Genomic DNA, 21,657 nt, shown 5'->3' with positions numbered 1-21,657 from the left:
ATCTTAATAGCAAGCAAAGGGCTGGACATTAGCTAATATTTACCGAGGTACTCTTAGCGGTCTGGCAAAGCAAGTGAATTGTATTATTGCCATTTTTTTTCTTCAGTGCTCCAGTATGCTTGTTCTGTAAAGAGTCCGTTCTCAGAAAATAGACTTTCTGTAAACTTTCCAAACATCGAGTGTATGCTTATTGTGTATGATTTCAACAACAAATACAATCTGCTGCCATTCTCAAGGGGCTCATGTCAAATGGGGAAGTGAGCTCAGGAAATCAGCAAGTACAATGTGGCGTGGTGTGTATGTGCCCAAAGGAACACCTTTGCTAAAATATCTCTATCAGATGGGTATCCGACCTCTGCGCAATACTTCAACTGACAGAAAGCTCGTTGCCTTTTGGCATTTGTTAATATATTTTTCTATCATTATTCAACAGCATTGTGTTGCTACTAGTACATGTGCCAGGTACTGCGCTAGGTATTGAAGAAGCAATTTTTACCAAATGGACACAGTCCTTGTCATGGCCAAGAAGCTTCCAGTCAAGGGTGGGGGTGGGAGATGCAAGGATGAGAAACCGTGGGAGTGTTCTGGGGAACACTGTATCTGAGGGGCAGAGAGGTATGCTATCAAGGGCAGGCCTGAGGATGGTGTTGGACTCCCATGTAGTAGGAACTATAAGTATTTGTTGAGTGATGACAAAGAAACTCATCAACCCATGCATAAAAGCAATGAGTTTGTCATCACGTATGTGGGTCCCCCTCTAATCGCAATGTTTTAGAAGAGACACACCTGTGTGTGTAGTACTAAGCAACTGCACCGTAATTGTGTGTGAACCAGGCAGGAGCAGCAGAAGAGCATATGAGGGGCTGAAAGAGGTGCTGAGTGACTAGATAACAGGGTGCTGGGGGGCTCAGTGACACGCTAAGCTGGAAAAGCAAGCAATGGCCAACGCACTCATTGGTGGAACGCCACGTGAGATATTTTCATTATAGACCTAGAGAATGGACCGGTATGAAGAACACTGGTCTAGCTCTGCTTCAGGGACAATTCGTTATAATCCTAATTAAGTCTGAAGTCTCTTCTGCTTATGAGCCCTTCAAATTCCTGAAAATAAACATGTTTTCCTCCTGGATCTTCTTTTGGCCAAAAAAAACAAACAAACAAACAAACAAAAAAAACCCCACACACTTCATTTGAAAACTGCATTCATTTGAATGCAACTCCCACATCTATCAAAACTCTCTTCATTTTAAGCGGAGCACCCATGGAGTGTACCTATTGACGATATTGAAAGAATCAATACAGAGGTGGTGCATTTGCAGGTGTCCACCTGAGAACAAGCCAATCTGGATTTGGGGCTTCCTACAGCACTTATCACAATGTCTCCTGCCTGGTGCCAGCATGCTAGGTAGCCACAGTATCCAAGGGAGTAGAGCAAAATGACTTTGCTTTTGCTGCCTCTTATTTGGAATCACAAAGGCCCTTATTTCTCTTCAGAGAGGAGAAAACATTTACTCCAGTCTACTTTTTCATCAAACCTCTCACCATCTTTACTCCTTTTGGGACATTTCTGAGAGTTGAGATTTCATGTTAGAGGTAGAACCTATTGGGTTTGGGTCCCGAGAAAAGTCAAATGATTTTTTGTTGTTCTTTTGCAACAGGGGTGGAGGAGAAATTCAAGTTTCTGTGAAAATTTACTGCTTTGTGTAAGCCAATAGTCAACTGAATCAACAAATATTGCTGAGGACCTGCTGTAGCAAGGCATTGAAGGGGATTCTGGGTCATGGTCTCAGCCTACTTCACTGACTTAATCAAGCAAACACTCAATTTATTGAACATTTACTATATATCAGGTGTTGTGCTAGGAAACAGAAAGAGTTAAGAACTGCAGCCCCTGCTCCCAAGTTCCTCACAGATAAGAAGTGACTGGATTATTGCGATGTGGCAGGTTTGCTGCCACCCTAAAACAATTGACGATGGGGTTTCAAGCAGCCATCAAAGAGGAGATCCAGTAGGTTGGGTGTCAATCTTATACTCTTCAACACACAACTTTGCTAAGGTGTGTTGCACCTAACTGCTACCACAGAGCACTTCCTGTTTTCTATGAAAATTATCTCAAGCTATTGTAGGATAGCCACCCACTGGATTTGCAAATACTCAAGACCCTGATGAGCACTGAGTCATCTTAGCTCCCGACTACCCTTTCCTACCCAGAACCTGTTGGAGACAGAGGGCTGCTTCTGTCTAGTTCTGTTGGGTAATTCTGGGAGGAGTTACTGCTCATGTCTTTAACAGTATGAGGCAGCTCACTGGAGGTCAACATGGGCTCTTCTTAAACAGATCTCGGCAAGGCCAGTAGAAAGCATTTTTCCTGGTCTCATGGCACGTAAAAGGGCATCTGAGCCTCAAGACTGCCTGGCTAGATTTAGGAATGCATTTCAGAAACAACTCACCTTTCCTTTCGGGTAAGGGTTTCCCGGATCCAGTCCACCGCGAAACCACAAGTCTACTTGTGTCCAGGGTGGGAATACAACACAGGCCTTGCTCGGTACCTGGCTCCTTCCAAAGAAAAGAGGGTAGGAACAAGAACCAGGGAACCACAAGGTCCAAGGGTGTTGGTGCTCTCATAAAGGACACGGTGTTCTGTAGACTTCTCTGGAACCAGCTGGTCCAGGGGCATTATCTGAATGACTGCAGAGGTGTGCCAGGCATAGAGATTAAGAGAGGATGGGAGGACCTGGTTCAGGATGTTGATGGCACAGTGGCAGAGTGGCAGGTGGAAGGAAGGCCAGTTTGGGTCAGCAGAGACATGGATCTACCCCAGCTCTGTCACTTAATGACCAGGTGACCTGAGAAAGCCACCTAGTCTTTCTGAGCCTCCGTGTCCTCACCTGTGAACTGGCTGTTAAAATATGTTTTCAAAGACTGCCGTGTGTTTTCAAAGCAGTCACATAGGTGATTGCACACAAGTTCCTAGAACATAGTGATTAGACAATAAATAGTCAACACTGTTATTACTAGTCCACAAATTTAAATGTGTGCAACAGTTTACTCAGGTGTCACTGACCCAAGCCATTTGGAGTCTATACTGTGTGGAGTTCAATGGGCTACACTGGAGACAGCAGCCGGGTGAAGGCAAAGGCTTCGAGGAAAGTGACAAATGTTCCACCAGGGCATCAGTGCCTGTGAGCTGTACCGGCTCCTGAGCCCATCCCTGCACATGGACCCAAAGACCCGGGAAAGGTGAACATGTTTTTATCAAGGATTTGCCTATAACAAAGGCAGAGCCTTATCTTGCAGAGGTGGAAAAAGGATAGAGGGAAGAAGAATTATTCTTAACAAATCTGCCCAGAGCTGTGGTACCTGGGGTGACACTGTCCTTCTCTCACCATAGATACTGACACTTGATCATATTACTGAATATATAGCTGCAAAGGAGACGAGCAGCTCCAACATCTGGGGTCTTGGCGCTGCCAGGGGCTGTCCTGGGTCTCACAACTACAGCTCTTTTTCTAAACATGAATAGTTTCACAGAACATCAACCTCAGACGAAGCCATTCTGTAATCATGTCTGAACACAGACAATAACCTGAACATTGTCCAAACCACAAAAAATGACCAAAAATCCCCCTATCACGACTATTAGAAGTGATCACTGCTTCTTTACCAATAATGACTTGAGCTGTACACCAGCCCTGTCCCCTTATAGATGGTAAGATTTACTGACATAGTCACTCCTAAAATCACTGAGTTACTGACATCTAACCCAAAGCAAAGTATTGCTTCCTTAAATCTTCCCCCAAATCACCTAAACAAGCCCAAATCCTATTTAAGTGTTTCTAACACTCAGTGAGGCTGCCCGCAATTCTTCACAGCATGTGTTCTCACTAGCCTCAAAAAGCCAACTTGTTCAAGTACAGGGGATGTTCCTGGGGCTCTTCGGCTGGAAGGTTTTGATGCCACTAAGACAGAAGAACACACAGAAGAAAAGGCGTAGCTAAGAAGTCATAAAGCCATTTCATGGACCATCTGTTCGCTTTGCACATTTGTTTGCTTTTGTATCCGGATGTGAAGAATCAAGGAAATGACCAAATTTAAATACAAAAACAAGTTATTAAAAAGAGTTAAAATTTTCAGATGCAGGGTTTAAGCTCTATCTAGATGACTTACTTACCATGACCAGTGGTCATCCTGACAGCATTATATTCGCGCCACAAAGACCTATATTTCTACATGGCACCTGGATTGGATCCTAGCAGGAAGCATCAAGGGGTGTGACGTTCCCACTAATTCAGTCAGCCTGGGAGCTAGTGAAGCTGGACCCAAGCAAGACATCTTCAGGGTCTTTCTTCCCAGCCTCTGGTGACAGCGTGCACTTGCTGTGGAATCAGAAACCGACACTTTGGAAGCTGGATGCTTATTCTGTGTGTGTGTGTTCGTTATTGTTTCCTTACTTGTCTCCATAATGGTTCCTTAAGGTACTTAGGAAATGCTAGCGTGTCTCAGCTACATGGAGAAGGACTTCACCTCTGCTTGGTTCACAGTTTTGAAGAGAAAACAACACACTCCTGGGGGCTGTGAGGAGCGGTGACAGCAGAGAAAAGTACTAGAAGACAGGAGAAACTCACAGCCACACAGGTGGATCCACCTGGTTTCTATTACAAAGGTTTTTAAATAATTCTTCTCTTCTAAACTTCAGGGAGTTCAGCTCTTTACCAAGAAGGCATTGCTCCATTGGGTCTGAGTGGACTGAGCCACAGCTAACAGCAGAAGTCAAGGTAAAGCGAAGATGCACAGCTCACGCTGAGTGAAGAGAAAGTCTAGGGCTGAGAAACACCTCCCGAGATTGGGAAATGGCTATGAAGACTCCACAGAGGGCTTAGAACCCTGCTCACAGCTTCAGGAGACGCCTCGCACTCTCCTGCACCCTGTGTGAACAGCACCCTCTAGAGTACAATGCATATGGTGCCCCATTAGAGCTGTGAATTTTTGGGGTCCCGAAAGCCTCTGATGTTGGCCCAGGCACAAGAGTAAAATCTTCTATGTATATTATAGTGTTTGATTCTTATAATAAACCTAGGAGTTGGGGGAACTTAGGTTCAGTGAAGCTAAGCAATTCTCAAGCTCACAAAAGCAAAAAAGGCCAAAGAGCAAAGATTAGAAGAATCTAGATTTGCCTGACTGAGAATCCCCTGTTTTTAAGCCCTGTGGTACTGAACAATATGCGGGGAGAAGGGGAAGGCCAACATTTTTCCTGCACCCTCTTACTATGCACCAGAAATGGTGATTTTCAACTTATGTCCTCGCCTAGTGCAGAGATCACATAGCACAGAGGAGCCATCAGGAGATAAAACCTTTTTTGAAGATAGGAAACCTGAAAGGATAAGGCGGGTTCGGATTGGTGCATAGGGGGTGGGTTTCCAAGGACAAGGAAAAGCATGGGCAAGAGCATGAGAAAAGGGAAGAGAGGCAGAGACTATGTGCAAGGCCGCGGGGTCGCCATGGAGAGGGTCTAGGGTCAACTGGATTGGATCCGAGGGTGCAGGCTGGAGGAGGCTACAGCCCCGATGTCGCAAGAAGAGCTTCATGATGCCAGGCAGAGATCAGAAAGTGTCATGAAGCCGAAGTAATTAGGACACAACTGCAGAAACAGCTAAAGATGTACTGTCAAGCATTGTGCTTCCTGTGGAAACTTCTACAGATTGTCCTGGCTTGAGCTAACTGTAGACAATGGCCTGAAGTCATGGCAATGACATCTTCCATTTGGGGATGTTTATGGATATCTACAGGGGGGCATTACGTCGTCGTCCACAGTCAGAAGTTCTCTGATGATGAGGCTAATGAGGGAGGACGAGGAGCTTCCTCCTCAGTGGAAGAGGAGACTCAGCCTGCGATGGTGAGCTGAGCCTGGTGCCCTCACTGCTCCAGCAGGAGGGCAAAGGCCCTGGCCTTGGAGTTGGCCAGTTCAGCGACGCTTACGGAGTTCCAAGGTCATCCCTGGTCAACAGCCGGGGATACAGACAAAGGAAGACATACAGGGAACCCCCGGCGCTCCACTGGCCCTCCTCCCCATCCCAGGCTGGCTACTTGGATTCAACCTACAGGTCATTTCTCAGAAAGAAACTTAAAGGTCAGTTTTGCCAAAAGAGAGGAGTCCCTGAGCACCCCCACCCCCATTAAATAAGGCTCCCTCCCCTCACAATATTGTTGTATGCTCTACTTTTTTGGGGGGGTGGGTAATATTTATAGGCCTTTCAATTTACACATTAACTTTCATGCTGACTTGGGGGCAGTGACCCCATCCACGTCCTCCGTTGCTATATCCCCAGTGCCACCCAGCCCAGTGCCAGCCTCGATGCTCAAAAAAATATTTGTCAAGGACAGAAATAGATCCGGCGAGGTGTGAATGACTCCAAGCGCTTGGTTTTCAGAAGGGGATGTGGGAGGGTAACAGGGCCTAACACTGCTCTCTAATGGTGAGCCTGGGTCTCCGCAGCTCCAGGACAGGCAGACGGCCGGGGGCCTTGGGGCCACAGGCTCCTCACAACCAAACCCTTATCTGGCTTTCTCTCCGCCTGGGTGGTCCACTGTCTTGTTTACAGAGAGGTCAATGTGCACATCAAGCCACTTGCCTCTGAAGAGGCGCAGAGGATGATTTTTAAGTCTCCACGTATAACTGAAATTTGTAGTGACCAACACAACTCCCTGGTTTGGGCTTGGAATTTGCCAACTTGCCTTTGTCAGGACACACCCAGGATTGGGGTGGAAGCACGGTAGGAAAGACATGTGGCAAAACACAAGTAAACGTGGTTATTCACCTGGAGAGAAAGAACAGATCCCTAGAGAATCCTGGGTGAAATTTTAGGTGGTCTGTCTGGGGAGCAGATGAGACTCCTCGACAAAGAAATAGGTAGAAGAATCAGTTCTAAGATGCCCACTGGTGTATCAGGCTGGACTTCTTGAGGGTCATGAGCCTACGTGTTGAATTCTAGTTTCTAATGAACCTATGACAGAAAATGGAATTAACACAATGATCTAAAGACATTTCTCATCTCCTGGCCTATTTATTTTCATTTTTTACTCAAAACAACTCCATGACAGTGCAGACATCTTTGTCCAGGTCTAAATATATATTGGAACCAGTGTACAGTCTTCTCAAAAGATGGTAGGTGAACAGAAATGGCTTGTATATAGTAAGTCATAGTACATGGGCATTAAGATATTAGATATTTTTAAAAATCCTTTGCTGAATTATTTATAAAGTAAGGAACGATTTTGACAAATAAAATAATCATCCTCTCACTTGTTTATCTTGTAAAAGTATGTGTTGGGGGAGTTTGTTTGTCTGAAAACTGGGCACGTGTACAATGAAACAATTCTTAAATTTCATCTTTTGCAACACCCACCTCAAACGGCACCAGGATTTAGTAAAAGAATTTCAATGTTTACAAGGAGTTGCATTTGTTATTAGTGCCGGGATCCTGTTATTAGTGTGACCCTTCTAGTTCTCTGTGGTCTGGGTTGGTGTTACATCAGCTCAGTCTTTCCAGCCCAGAAACAAGTAAATTCCATGTGGACTGGAGATCCTGAACATGCTCCCCTGAGTGTCTGCAACAGGAAAGTACACTTTCTTTGTTATTGTTTTTTAAAAAAACATATAGAATTCCATAACCTTGACAATATCTAAAATAGAGGACTAATGCCTGGGTGATGGACCCTTTCATGATGCCGCCGGGCCCAAGGTAAAGGGTGTCATGTTGGTGCCCCAGCTCTGATGGACGTGCAAACGACTAGACACAGAACACCAGGTTCTTGAGTTTGGAGGGAAATTTCAGATGCCTTCTCATCTTACATTCTAGCTTATGCTGAAGATCCCCTATCAGAGCTGCCTCGAGTGGCTCCCAGGCCAGACTGAAGAAGCGGGTATGTGGGGTTTGGATCTGGAGTCAGTCACTCTCAAGCTCTAACCCTGGGCACTATCACGCCTCTCAGTGTGTTCATCTGAGAAACGGGGACACTTGTATCTATCTTGCAAGTGGCTGGAAAGGGCTTAGACAACACTTGGACCCAGTACATCCTCAGTACTAGAACCCCCAACTCGTTTCCCTTCCAGTTATAGTCTGCCGCCGATTGACAGACCCAGAGACCTTATTATCTGCCATGACTTTAGTCCCGGGCTGCACCACACCACTGTCCAGGCTGCAGGACCACTGCACTTCCCAGGAAGGTGATGAGGAGGGCAAGGTTCTAGGATAAACCACAGAGCAGGGGGTCTGCTAGAGAGCTGGTGTTCCCACAGCTTCTAGTGCTCTGCCCCCCAGGGAGCTTCTGAGGGTCAATGATTACCAGCTTTGGCTTGGGTTCCGCCTAGCCATCGGAGTTGCATTAATGGGGCGGCACGTCACCCACACTCCCATGTCCAAGTACTTTCTGGGAAAGCCCTGGAGGCAGAGAGAGGCAGAGCCAGCAGCCTCTGTGACCCTGTCATTCCATGCCACAGAGCTGCCCTTGGGCCCACGCTGAATTCCTCTCCTTGGGACAGGAGCCCACCCCAGGCACCCACGCAGAATGAGGGCACAGCAGAGACCTCCCACCTGACGCCCCACGAGCCCTATGAGCTGCTCCAGCAGTTGTCTTGAACTGCTCTTGACCGATCCTCACATCTGCCGCTGAAACGAGGAGGCAAGTGGGGAAAGGGGGGCATCTCCCAGACCTGAGGGGCGGGCCAGTGTGGCCAACTTCCCGAAAGAAGTCCAGTAGAGCCCACAGCCGGCCTGTGACGCACTTGCTCTCATTCCTGCCATTTCTTTTTACTCAATGGCAATGGTGTTTATAATGACCTGGTAAGGTCTTCTTGGCCCTTCTTGGCCCTTCTATCCTAACCAAACCCAATCAAAAGCAACTTCTCTGTCTCAAAAACTATGACTTAACCTCTCTGAGCTGCAGTTTTTTTCCTAATAAATCAGGGACGATGGGGCCTATTTTATGGTTACGGGGACTCTACACAATGTTCACAAACACTTGTAGGTGAATGTTTATACCAGTGTTACTCACAAGTGCCAGAAAGTGGAGACAACCCAAATGTCCATCAACTCCTGAACCAACAGCTAAAACAAGGCATCGCCGTATAATGAAATATTGTTGGCATAAGAAAAGGCACGAAGAACCGCACTCTACAACACGGAAGAAGCTTGGCAGCACTCTGCGACGTGGAAGGAGCCAGATGCGGCATTATTCCATTCCTACAAATGTCTACAAGAGGCAGATCTGAAGAGATGAAGTATGGTTGGTAGCTGCCAGGGGGAGGGGAAGAGGGAAACGAGGAATGCCTGCCAGTGGTATGAACTTCCCTTCCGTGGTGACGACAGCGTCCTACCATTGATGTGACGATGGCTGCACCATGTTGTGAACGTGCTGAGCACCCAGTACTGTACACATTGAAGTGGGAGGAGTGTAAGTATGGGAATGACATTGTACAGAAAGAAATACACGTGGAAGGGGCCTGTTGCACGGTTGGGACTCAACAAACCCCCCCTCTTTTCTTCCTCTTCTTACTTCGTCCTCCAGCACCAGCCAGAAGCACCGCCCTAGGCCATCACTGGGCCCTGGGCTGGATTTGGTCCCCTCACCCTCCCCTTCAACAAGTGGCCACGGTGCTCCATCTTGGTCTCAAGAGCCTGGAGATACAGAAAGATGTTTCTGCTTATCCTCGCTCCCAAACAGGAGCTCTATTGGGATTTGGAGAGACGTCTCTTCTCCCCACATCTGTGGGGGAAATTCCTCCTTCTCTCCCCATCCAGGTGGTGATTGGTGGGGTGGTTGAGGCAGAATGTGGGCGCCTCCCACTCACGCACCCTCACCCAGGCTCCATGGAACTGAGAACCGCACACGGTGTGACCCTAGTGACCCTGACCTGACCATCTCTCGCCTCGCCCCTCACACCTCCCAGGCTTGGAGGTCAGGCTAGAGTCATGTGGTGGGAGCCAGGTCTGCAGTTCCCCAAAGCAGGCAGGTCCACAGCCTCGCAGGCTATCTGATGGGAGGCCCGGGGGCGACCTTGGCCTCACTCTGTGGGCCCGTGGCCCAGCCTCAATGCAGCGCCCCCGTGTGAGCGTGTCCCCCGTCACTTGTTCATCCTCTCCTACTGCCCTGGGAGCTCGGTTTCATCCTCTCCCTCTTTCTCCTCCTCTCAGTATGTGTTTTATTTTCAATGTTCCTAGCATTGGTCCTTACCCGTAGCCCCCGTTTTATTCCCAGAGCAGGTAACATTAAGAACCCAAGGCTTCTTTACACCCACCTCTGTCGAGACTCCGCACTACCCCACAGGCAAGCCGGGATCCCATGGGACAACTCAAAGCCCCTCCTGGCCCCCACATCCCTCCATGTCATCCCTTCCCTCGGCCCCACACCCACCAAAGAGAGACGAAGGGGACCTGGGGCAGGATTGGCTTGGTGAAGGCAGGGTCTTTGCTGCTGCTGTGATTGTCCACTGTGGGGGTTGCTGTGTGGAGCCCACATTCAGGGTCTCTCCAGAGAACAACGGAAACCCCCTCACTGTGCATTCCCAGAGGTGGGTCCCTTTCTCAAAAGGCCAGGCTGGGTTTCCTTGCATGCTTCTTGAGCAAGGGCCACCATCAAGATCAAGAAAGGGGGCGCCTGGGGGACTCAGTCAGTTAAGCACCTGCCTTCAGCTCAGGTCATGATCCTGGGGTCCTGGGATCGAGCCCCACATGGTGCTCCCTGCTCATCGGGGGGTCTGCTTCTCCCTCCCCCGCTCTTGTCCTCTCACTTGTGCTCTCTCTCTCCCCCTCTCAGATGAATAAATAAAATCTTTTTTAAAAAGCAAGAAAGAATGTATCAGGCCACCCTGTCTCTATTTCAGCTGCCGGCCTTAAAAAAAAAAAATCCTCACCTGGACTAATATAGATCATAAGGGCCTGTTTGATGACACAGTATCAGGACCAAAGCTGATCTTACCAAGTATCACAACTAGACGATGCTTTGGGAGGAAGAAACTGAAGGATGGCCCCTGCCCTCTTACAAGCACTAATTCCTGTGAAAAAGAAACGAGTCGGGTCTACCTGGAGAGTGCGTGCAGGCGCCCCAGAGTCTCCGGCCGTGAAACGCGTAGCCCTGGGTCAGCCCCGGGTTCCAGCTCCACGGCTGCCCGGCGTTTGTACACAGCCACTTCCCCAACGCAACGGACCAAGCCTAGAAAACAAAAAGAAAAAAAGTCACTGAGGAACAATAAAGATCCTAGAGCTCATCGTGAGTTGTTCATTTGCTTTTTTCCTTCTCTGTCTCTTTGTCTTTCAGATGTGTCTGTCTGTCTTGCTGCTCTGCGCAGACCCGAATGGTGTACCCGCCAGCCAAAGCCGCTGTTTTCTGGTTCTTGTCTATCCATAGGCCCACCCCACTCCCAATAACTGTCTGCATTTTCAGTGATGGGTTTTCCCATCATCGTCTCAGTCCTGCCACGGGGCCGTCCTGTGCTGCGCTGGGGACGGAGGGAAGACGGGGAGCAATGACAAAGAGATTGACTAAGGGCTTGGCACTGACTGAAATGCTGATTCCCTGGCACCCGGAGAACATCACTGCAAAAAGGCCAGCCAGTGGGGTTGGCAAAGCAGGGATGGGATTCAACGGGTGTCTTGAAAGTACTGAAGGGATAGGCTGTAAGGTGGTATAGACCTTGGCCTGGACTCTACTCCTTCTTCTTGTCAACAGAATAATTTAATTTGCTTCTCTGAACCTGAGTGTTCTCCATAAAAAATGGCACTAGGAGCATCGGTTTCACAGTGCTGAGGTAGGAATGAGTGCAAGAGCACCCAGCAGCGGGTCCAGCATGTTAAAAACTTCATAATGTCAGGTCTTTGGCTTAGAGGGCCGAGGAGGCCTGGTGAAGAAGCAGCCAAAGTTCAAGTTGGCATTTAGGGAATAATTTGAATTCCCATGTGTGGATCTGGGCAGGCAGCTGGCCCAAGGACCAGCAGTGCCCCCAGGAGCCGCAGAGGAAATACTGGGAAGGGCATATAGTCTGGGGGACATGCCAGGCCTTGGGGGCATTCCTCTGCCTCTGCCCTCCGCTCCCCTGGCTCATGGAGAAGGCTCGTCTACCAGAACCTCTGGGAGGGGGAGACAGCAGGCTTCAGGCTGCTCTAAAGGAGACTGATGAGGCCTTTTTTTTTTTTTTTTTTTTTTCATACCTAAGGCACAGAGGGAGGAGATTTTTGTCTATCTGGCTACTAGGGGAAAATTAACAAAGGAAAGTAAAGGCCGAGGACCAGGAAAAAAAAAAAAAAAAGATCGTCCATAAATCGATGAAATTGGATTAGACCATGAAGATGCAATTGGGCCAGACCAATTGAATTTCCTCTGAGCTTAGCAGGACCAGACTTCCAGATCCAGAGGCAGCTGGAGCACAGGGCTTGGTGATGGCACCTGGCACAATCTTTTCTCTAAAAGCTCTTAGCAGGGCTTCAGGTCCTGTGACCATTGGGCTGGGTGGGGCGGGGTGGGGTGGGGTGGGGAAGGTGCATGCTCCCTGCAGGGTACCCCGGCAGCGCACCTGGGGGTGATCATCTTGGGTTGAAAATTCTCCAAAAGATTTTCCTAGCACCCTCCTCCTTTCCTTCTTAGCACCAAATACAACCCATGTTATATTTATTTTGCTTAATTGGGGCCTGCCTCAGCTCGGTAGATGGTACATCCACCCACTACTTTTCAAACAAGATCTTGATTCAATCTTGATCCTTCCCTTTCTCTCATCACCGCCTCAGCAAGATTCATCAGCAAGCTTTTGTCTTTCGACAAACCGCATCCAGAACCTCTGTCCTCTTCACTCCAGTCCCATTACCATCACCTTTGTGCCAACCACCTAAGTTCTTGAGGGGGCTACAGTGTCTCTCCGCTGGCTCTCCCTCTTCCCCAGGACACAGTCCCCACCATCATTTTTTTTTTTTTGATGTTTCAGGAATTTAAAAATGCTATAGGAATGTAATCACTGTCGTTGCCAACATGTCCTCCCACATAGTCCCAACAACTCATCCCACATCTCCTCTCCATCCAGAGGAGCCCAAAATCACAAGGGATTTGACAAGCATCTCTCTGGGGTTTCCTTCTCTGGATGCCAAACCCTCAAAGGACTCTGATGAGGTCTCGGGAACACTGCCAAGCGTCTCCTACTCAGTCTCCCAGGCTGGCCCTCATCACCACACAGGGGGCCACACAGCCTCTCTGGAGCCTCTTGACTCTGGGGCTGCAAGTTAGTGGCCCAATCTGAAGGGTGGGGTTGACTGTGACAGAGTCCTCTTCTCCACCCCAGCTGGTCCTGCAGGGGGCCGGCGGCTGAGCTGGGCAAGCCTCTTCTGGGGGGATCAGATGGGGCCCACCACGTGCTACTGCACCTTGCAGACCCCGGACTGCAATTGTTAACTGTGTCAATCAGATCATGTGGTTGCCCCCTTGAAGCCTCTCTGAGCTTCCTCTCGCCCTTATGACCTCAAGGCCCAATATGACCCGGGCTCTACTACACTCCCCAGCCCCTCTTCATATCACAGTCTTTCCACCAAGTCTGCTGCTCCAACATGCCACGCTACGTCCTGCCCTCATCTTTCAACATACTGTTCCCTCCTTTGGGAATGCCCTGCTCTAGGTCTTCCCATGGCCAGCTCTTTCCCACCGCTCAGGACTCAGCTACACCATCCCCAGCAACAGGCCCCCTCAACATCCAGTCTAAGGTGGTGCCCTCTGCCTCACCAACCCTGCCACTCCATTCTGCTCTGGCTTCTTCCCATCTCTTACCACGACAGATGTCATCTTGTTTGTTCACCTCTTTATTACTTGTTTACCTCCTGTCTATCTCACCTTTGCTATTATGTGCACTTCCAGAGAGCAGCCCGCCTCACTGTCCTCTGCATGCTCAGCACCTAGATCTATAGTGAGAACTGGACAAATATTTCTTGAATGAGTGAAAGTCCGTGTCATCCCCTGGCTGAAAGGACAGTGTGGGGACCTGGTCTCATCTCTTCACCACTTTATATCCACAGCACCTACTGGGCTGCACACATGAGAGAGAGAGAAAGAGGAAGGGAAGGAGAGAAACAATTTTCCTCCAAGTTGCAGCTGGACACATTTTTTATTTTCTCACCCAACTAATGACCAAATAAACATCCACTGATGGCATGAAAATGACACATGAATTCATAACTGCCAACGCCGACAGGTGGCAGGGAGATCGTGCGTGTTCATCAGCACTGCATGCTTTTGCGGGCATTTTTCCCTCATCTTTCAAAGTTAAGCTTAGATTTTCTATAATGCATAGTGGCACGTAGATCTCATGTATTTTGAACTCAATATTGTGCTTGGAAATGTGTATAAGAAATTCATGTGTTTTTGAGAACTCATTTACATGATCAAGAAACCACCTGTTTTTAGCATTGATTTCCTTGGTTTTGGATTTGACGATTTTAAGAGTGCAAAAGCAGCTGAACCACATGCAGAGCTCAGAGAAGCTGAAGAAGATGTGGCTGAAATGGAGAGAGCACACGGAATGCAAGAGTACAGTGAGGCGCCGGGCTGGCCCCCGTCAGCACGCAAGGGCAGCTGGAAGCAAGGAGACAGTGCACGCTACTGGCCAAGCACAAGTGCCCAGAGAAAAGCCCCACCCCTTCAGGAGGCGTGCAGACCAGTGGTGAGCCCAGAAAGGTAAGCTACGGGGAACAGCAATTAAATAAGTCAACTACATGCCACCGTATTTACTGACAATTAACCGTTGTTAGGATGGCACACGTCTCTCTGGCTACAGCCAGTGTCTGTTGAGTGGATGAGGTGATGCATGAATGAAACCAGGAAGGGGCTGTGTCTTTCAATGTTATTTAAAGATGAAAGGAGGGGCGCCTGGGTGGCCCAGTTGGTTAAGTGGCTGACTCTTGATCTCAGCTCAGGTCTGGATCTCAGGGTCGAGTTCAAGCCTTGCGTGGGGCTCCATGCTGTGTGGGGAGCCTCCTTATAAAACAAAACAAAACAAAACAAAACAAAAAGATGAAAGGAGACAAGGTGTATAAAAGTAACCGGCAATCAATGGAGGTTCCGTGAAGTCTTCTTGAATCTAGTTTACTGTGGGGGTAGTTCGTCCTCTAACGCATGGACCAAGAATAACTAACACTTAGGAACTCTCCATGCAAACACTCAACAGCTCCAACCACTCTATGACATAGACAACATCATTATTATTCCAAGTGTGTCGAGGGGAAGACCAAAGATCAGAGAAGCAGAGTTATTAATCCACATTCACAGAGCTAGAAATCTAGAATTCAGCCTACCGTAGTTTCAACTGGTGTATGTGTCCCTTGGGTTTAATTACTGGAAGAAACTCATTAAAATGCATCTCTTCTAATGTGACTTTCTTTGGCACAGATGGAAGGCTGGCTGTGTACTCTCTACAAGATCTTGTACCAGCTGGGCAGATAGCCTCTCATATGGGGTTGGAGGCTCGCTGCAGGATTGCTTGTACTTTGCAGGACTGAGGTTGGAAGGTTGAAATTATTGTAGAGGAAAGGGAACAACACTCGCTGGATATCTGCCGTGTGCCAGAAACTGGATTTGCAGAAATAATTTCATTTAATCCTCACAATGACCCCATGGAGTACATATAATTATCTTTACTTTACAAGGGAGGAGCTGAGGAGTCAGGAGATTAGACAGCTCATAGGAGGCAGAACTGGGATGGGAACTCAAGTCGTCTAGATCCTTCTACCACAAGTCCCATAAGATTTGGCCCATATGATGGGTGAATTCCAACGTCCACAGTAGCAGAGGAAAGGCAGGAAGGTGGAGGGGAAAGACAGGCCCTCCAATTGTTCCCCTTCTTTCTAGCCTTCCTGCTTGCTCTGCTTTTCTTGTTTTTCCTTGTCCCCCTGTCAGTAAATACTTATTGAGGATCTACCATATGCCAGGCTCTGTGCGAGGTGCCTGGGATAGTATGAACAAGACTGATGTTCAGGGACGTAGAAAGAGCTGGACAGACAATAAGAAACAACCAAGTAAACACGATAATTAGAGATTGTGCTCAAGGTTCAGAAAGCCACAGTAACTGGGAGTGACCTTGACAAGTATCAGTAACCAGAGGGCACAGGGCACCAAAGACAGTGAGGGTAGCAATGCCAAGATGAGAAGAAAGGTGCTCACTGGGCCAAGGGCAAGCTCAAAGTCGGCCTCCTCACAAACCCACTCGGGCCAGGTGGGCTCCCTGGATGCCTGCAGCAGCACCTGCTGGCATCTGCCCAAAGCACTGCTCAGAGAGTTCTAGAATTTCAGGGAAACCTAGAAAACCTGGAGAGCTCTGAAAGAAGCTGCCTCCACCCTGTGATGGGCACAAGTCAAGCTTCAGTTATCCGCCTGTCAAATAACATTAATAGTAGTAGCATCTACCTTGGGATCCCTGGGTGGCTCAGTGGTTGAGCATCTGCCTTCAGTTCAGGGCGTGATCCCAGGGTCCCAGGATCAAGTCCCACATCAGGTTCCCCGCAGGGAGCCTGCTTCTCCCTCTGCCTGTGTCTCTGCCTCTCTCTGTGTGTCTCTCAGGAATAAATAAATAAAATCTTAAAAAAAAAAAAAAAAAAAACAGTGACATCTACCTCCCAGGGGCCACCATACAGATAAAATGATGTTGTGTTTGGGAAAATTCAGATGGCTGAGTGACAGGCCATACAAAAGTGAGTTGGAGTTGTAGCAATAGGGAGCTCAGTCAGACAGAAGTAAGAACTTTTTGACTGAAAGGATGATATGATGTTGTAGCAGTTTTCCAATGAAGAATCTTGCTTAGGTTGACAACTTAAAGCAAAGGCAATAACTGTCTGCCTCCAATAAGTGCCTGACACTTCATGGGTGTGGCAGGGTGGCGTGAATCCTTGGGGGAAACTGCTGCATTTTAAAATGTGGATGTGACTTGCAGGAAAAGAAGGTTTGGGGAACTCGGGAGGTCTCTCTGCTATCCTCATGTCAGGGATTCCAGAAGCTTCTCTCTGAAGAAAAGTGGTGGTATCACCAACTGGAATGTTGAAAAGTCGCCCGCTGCCCCTGCAGGGGTGGGTCCTGGGATCCCACACCTGCTTGACATCGGGGGGTGGGGAGACCCCAGGGGACGCAGAGCCTGGAGGTCCTTGCTGCAGGGCCAGGAGCTAGCAGATTGCAAGGAGAGCAGGAGGCAGGAGACAGCCTGGAGCTGCTCCAGAAACCAAGAAGTTCTGAAACCCAGGTGTGATGTCCAGAAAGATCTGCAGAGACCAGAGGGCCCAGCTCTCCCCTGACCTGCTCACCGCCCTCGCCTTGGAGCAGTTACCTCCCTAGCTGAGGCGGGGGCCCCACTGCTGGCCCTGCCTAGAATACTTGCAAAAGCAAAAGCACACAGTGTACAACGGGATTACTTTTACGACTCCCGGACAGGGAGAGGCAGCAGAGCAGAGGTGAGAGCAGGGCATGCTGTCGGGTGTCGTGCCTCCTGTCCATCCCCGGTCTCAGGCCGGGCCTAGGGTGGCTCAGCGTCTGGTCTCCAGTGAGCAATGACACATGCCTGGCTTTCTCCCACAGCTGCATTTGGAACTCGGCCTTTCTGTGGTCTGGCTGTTGGAGTCCCGGGGGCCCCCTCGCCCGCAGCGCTGAGCAGGCAAAGAGCGAGCCACCACTGCACGCCAGCTTCCGCCAGACTTCTTCTTCGCTGTAGCGAGGCGGCCAGCTGGGGGGACTGAAGAGGTCTGCTTCCTGCAGCCGCCCTCCCTGGGGGCCCAGGGGGGCTGATCCCCCGGCGGGGGCGGCTTGGTTGCATTGGCACCGCTAGGGGGGCTGAAGCACTTAGAACGGGGCAGCCGACATTCAGGACCCAAGAGGCCCGAGCAGCAGGGCCGAGGGCGGGCAGGGCACAGAGGGGCGGGTGCTAGGGGGGGAGATGGGGGAAGCCTGATTGACTGGCCCCTGTGGGGTCTGTGGGGTCTGTGGGGCCTCGGGCAGGAAGGAAGCTGCAAGACTCATTCACCCTGCAGACCCAGGCAGGGTAGGTAGCCAGAAGCGGCTGCCCCTGGGACACACTTAAACTGTGGGTCATTAGAAACGTGTATCTGCTCCCTGAAGCCACTAGACCCAGTGGGGTCACTGGGGATTCATGCCTGTGGTGCAGTGACACAAGACGAGAGTCAGGAGCTCATTATAGGCCCCCTCTCCGCACCCAGGAAGGGAAGAGGCTTCCAAGAGCAGTGAGGTCGGCCTGGAGGCTGGCAGCCCCTGAACCACTTCTCAGCCCGATGGACACAGGTTCCGTGATTGCGTAAGGAATCCAGTTCCCCCTGAGATCTCTTCCTGACTCTCCGCACCTCTACAACCCAAGCTTCTCCCTGATATCTGCTCCAATCCGTAGGCTGGGATTTGCATCCACTGGCATCTTGTGTCCTGCAGGTGTGAGAAAGCCGGCCCCTGTCTATATTGGACAGCCCTTTAGCCCACCACCCTTGGCCGACCTTCTCAAATGACGGCCCATTTCCCATCTTCATTTCGCTCCCACTATAGGCAGACTCTCCAGGAGGAATGGGGCCATTTGGTGCCCTGAGTGTGGGACCTCTCCACTCGAGTTGCTCCAGGAGCCAGCCCACACCCGGCCCACGTCCCTCACCTCACCACACCCCTCCCTTCTCTGCCACTAGACACTTAAAGAAGCATTTTTGTCCATAGAAATCCCAAACCACAAAGACCACCAGCGGCTGGCAACACAGAGCCAAAGGAACCCACTTATAAAAAGGTGAATAAAGTCCAAATCCTGTGCACACTTTTCTCCACTTCTCAGCTTGCCTCTTTCCTCAGCAGACTTCATCATGTCAGAGTCTTAGCGGTGAGCATCTGCATTGGCTGTGGAAGGAAACCTTGCATCTCCCACACAACGGATCTGGGCAAGGCAAAGGAGCATGAAGAGCCACAGGCCACCGGGGGCTTCTCAGACCTGGTCCAGGTAAGCATTCTGAGTTAGGACCTCTCAGGGCTCAGGGGTTCCCTTCTCCCCTCTACTGAGGGGATGGAGGGGCTCCAAAAGGAGACTAATCTTCTCCCCTCAACCACTACACCTGACTCCGGCCACCCTGGAAACAGACTCGGGAAGAGAGTGCCCCAGTGAGACCAAAACTTCTGCAGGTTAGGGACTGTGTCTTCACACTTTAGAAGAGCCCAACACAGCATGGACTTCCCAGAAGGTGACCTTCTGGCCATTCCTGTGACTTATCTCTGAATCCAATTCAAGCTCTCCATACCGTATGCATAATTCATCAGCGGTCCAGCTCCCTAACAGCATCAGAATACCTTGATCCCTGAAACGGTCGAATGCACCATCCAGCACGAAACTGGGATTACTCTTATCTCTCCGAACACAACATCAATGGACTTGAACTCCAAGGAACCAAATTTCAGGGAGTCTTTTCCTGTGAGAAGTTAGCAACAGTTATTCATGGTTTCCAGACTCTGTCGAACTCCTCAAGGACAAATGGCAGATCTGGATAGAGCCAGAAAGCTCCCAAGAATTTAATCAAGGGCAGTGAACCATGAGTTTCCCTAGGGGTAGTCACCTGAGAGAGCTTTGGTTGTTCTAAGTGCAAAGACAGTATTAACCTGTTGCTTTCAACCGCGTTGTGTTGCATATTTAAATCTGCTCCCTGGGGATATGGTGCCACATTGATACACTCTGGTAAATACAATTCCTGAATGCAAGCCAAGAAACACTGGTGGTTGTGCAATGGCAAGTGAGGGAGGGTACTGGACAGGGGGACATTCTAAATAAGTGGAAATTTCTGGCTTGTATTTCACAGAGAATTCAAGAAGAATCTTCTATTAGGAGCATAAGGGAGTGACGTGCGTCACACCTAAATGCAAATTTGGCAAGGCTTGATGGGCAGGACATAATGTATGCACATGCACACTGAGGCAGACTGTTGCATCCTGGGAAATCATTTTAGGAAAATAACAACAGGCTCCCTTGAACAAGGAGGAGATTACTGACCCAAAGCGACATTGCGTGAATTCAGGTTGGTAATTTTACTGGGGACTTTGAGCAAGTCAGTTTGCTCTTCTAGACCTTAGTTTCTTCTTTTGCACAATGGGTGAGCTGGACTTGATAAACCTTTAGGAAGATTGTTTAAGGGTAGTTCCAATACTCTGGTTTTTGATGTGATGCTATTGGCTTGAATTTTTTATTAACAGCCCAAGCCCTTAATAAGAGTTTCCAGGACCAACTACCTGGGGTTGAACATCTGTAGACTCAATAGTCTTGAAGTTGTCCAGTCTCTGTGTTGTTTTTGTTTTTTTTCTGTTATTCCTCAAACAGAACCAGGGAGTCTCACATGTTAAGGGCAGTGCTGTCTTTATCTGCTCACAGATTCTGACAAGGCGACAGGAAGGACAGCAACACTTTCTCTGGACATTCTTCCTAATAAGCTCAGCAAGAATGGCTTAGGATCATTCCATCCGGAGCCAAGAATGGACTCCTATGAGCCCTTTGACCTTAAGGTTATTTTGCATTTATTATTGACTTTTCTAGAAGAGAAAAGTCCTATATGTCTCCACATTAATTTTTCCTTCATCTTTTTTCCTCCTTTCCTTCTTTCTTTCTTTTTCTTTTTCGTATTTTTTTTCAGTGTTTTTTAGTTTGGTTTTATCCCATTTTGCTTTTCCAGTTTCCACACACTCCCTGCTTGTTCATGAAGATTACAAACTATATAGCCAAGCCAACCATTTTTTATCTATCTAGAGAAGAGTTAATATTACTCTTGAATCTTATAGATTCCCCAAAGACAGATCTGATTGGGAAGGTCTACTTTCTTCTTACATTTTGGCTTAGGCTAAGTCATCATAGTCCAATTCTTTTTTTTCTCAACCTGTAAAATTGGAATAATTTTTTTGGCCTGGAGATGAATGTAGATAATCCCTTTGGGTTTCCCCCCGTATCAAGCTGACCATCACTTCCTCTTCTGAAAATGTCCAACCAGTGTGGGAAAAAAAAGAAGCAGAAGTCTTTAAAATTAATTGCTATATTCAACTATCCTCAATTAATTATTGGGAAAACTTTGATTTCTGAGCCAATAAATTCACTCCATAGTGACTTGAACTAGAAATGAATGAATATCCTAGTATATTCTTTTTCTTGGGCCTAATGCCCCTGCCTGGACCCCAGGACTTATTTCAGCTCTAGGGAGAAAGTTTCTAGAGTTGCCTTAAGTGGGTAGACTGAGGTAGATCAGGACTTAAATCCCACAGTGCTGATTTTTCCAGATATTCTGAACCATGAGACCTCAATATTTCAAGGCTTGTCACCCACCTGCCAAGCAAAAGGAGGAGAGATATGTGACAGACATATAGTCCCAGCTCTGTCACTTACTGCCCATGTGACCTGGCTCCGGTTACTCAACCCTGAGCTGAGTGTGCCTGTATGGAGTCATGTGTACCAAGATATTGACCCCTGGCCCTTGAGGCAACATTGGGCCTGGAATGAGTGACTAGGCCTGGAGTGACAGCCTCTTCACTAATCCCAACACGTCTTACAAACGTCATCGTCTTCCATGTGACCCTGTTGGGAAAAACTCAGGAGACACTAAGTTCCCTTTCCTTCTTCTCTTCTTTACCTCCCTGCAA

The 21,657-nt window shown here is 48.7% G+C and overlaps 1 protein-coding gene across 1 annotated transcript in view; it reads right to left on the bottom strand.

The window, feature by feature from the left end:
- KCNJ1 (potassium inwardly rectifying channel subfamily J member 1) overlaps positions 1–21,657 on the bottom strand; it is a 31,713-nt gene that overhangs the window by 6,797 nt on the left and 3,259 nt on the right. The window contains exon 2 of the mRNA XM_038535661.1: positions 11,079–11,208. The gene's annotated coding sequence lies outside the window, so the exon portion shown is untranslated. The remainder of the gene's footprint in view (positions 1–11,078; positions 11,209–21,657) is intronic.

Source organism: Canis lupus, chromosome 5, assembly GCF_011100685.1.
Source record: "Canis lupus familiaris isolate Mischka breed German Shepherd chromosome 5, alternate assembly UU_Cfam_GSD_1.0, whole genome shotgun sequence".
In the NCBI taxonomy this organism is placed as follows: domain Eukaryota; kingdom Metazoa; phylum Chordata; class Mammalia; order Carnivora; family Canidae; genus Canis; species Canis lupus.
Note: the sequence above shows the minus strand (reverse complement) of the source record. Positions and strands in the feature narration are given on the sequence as shown.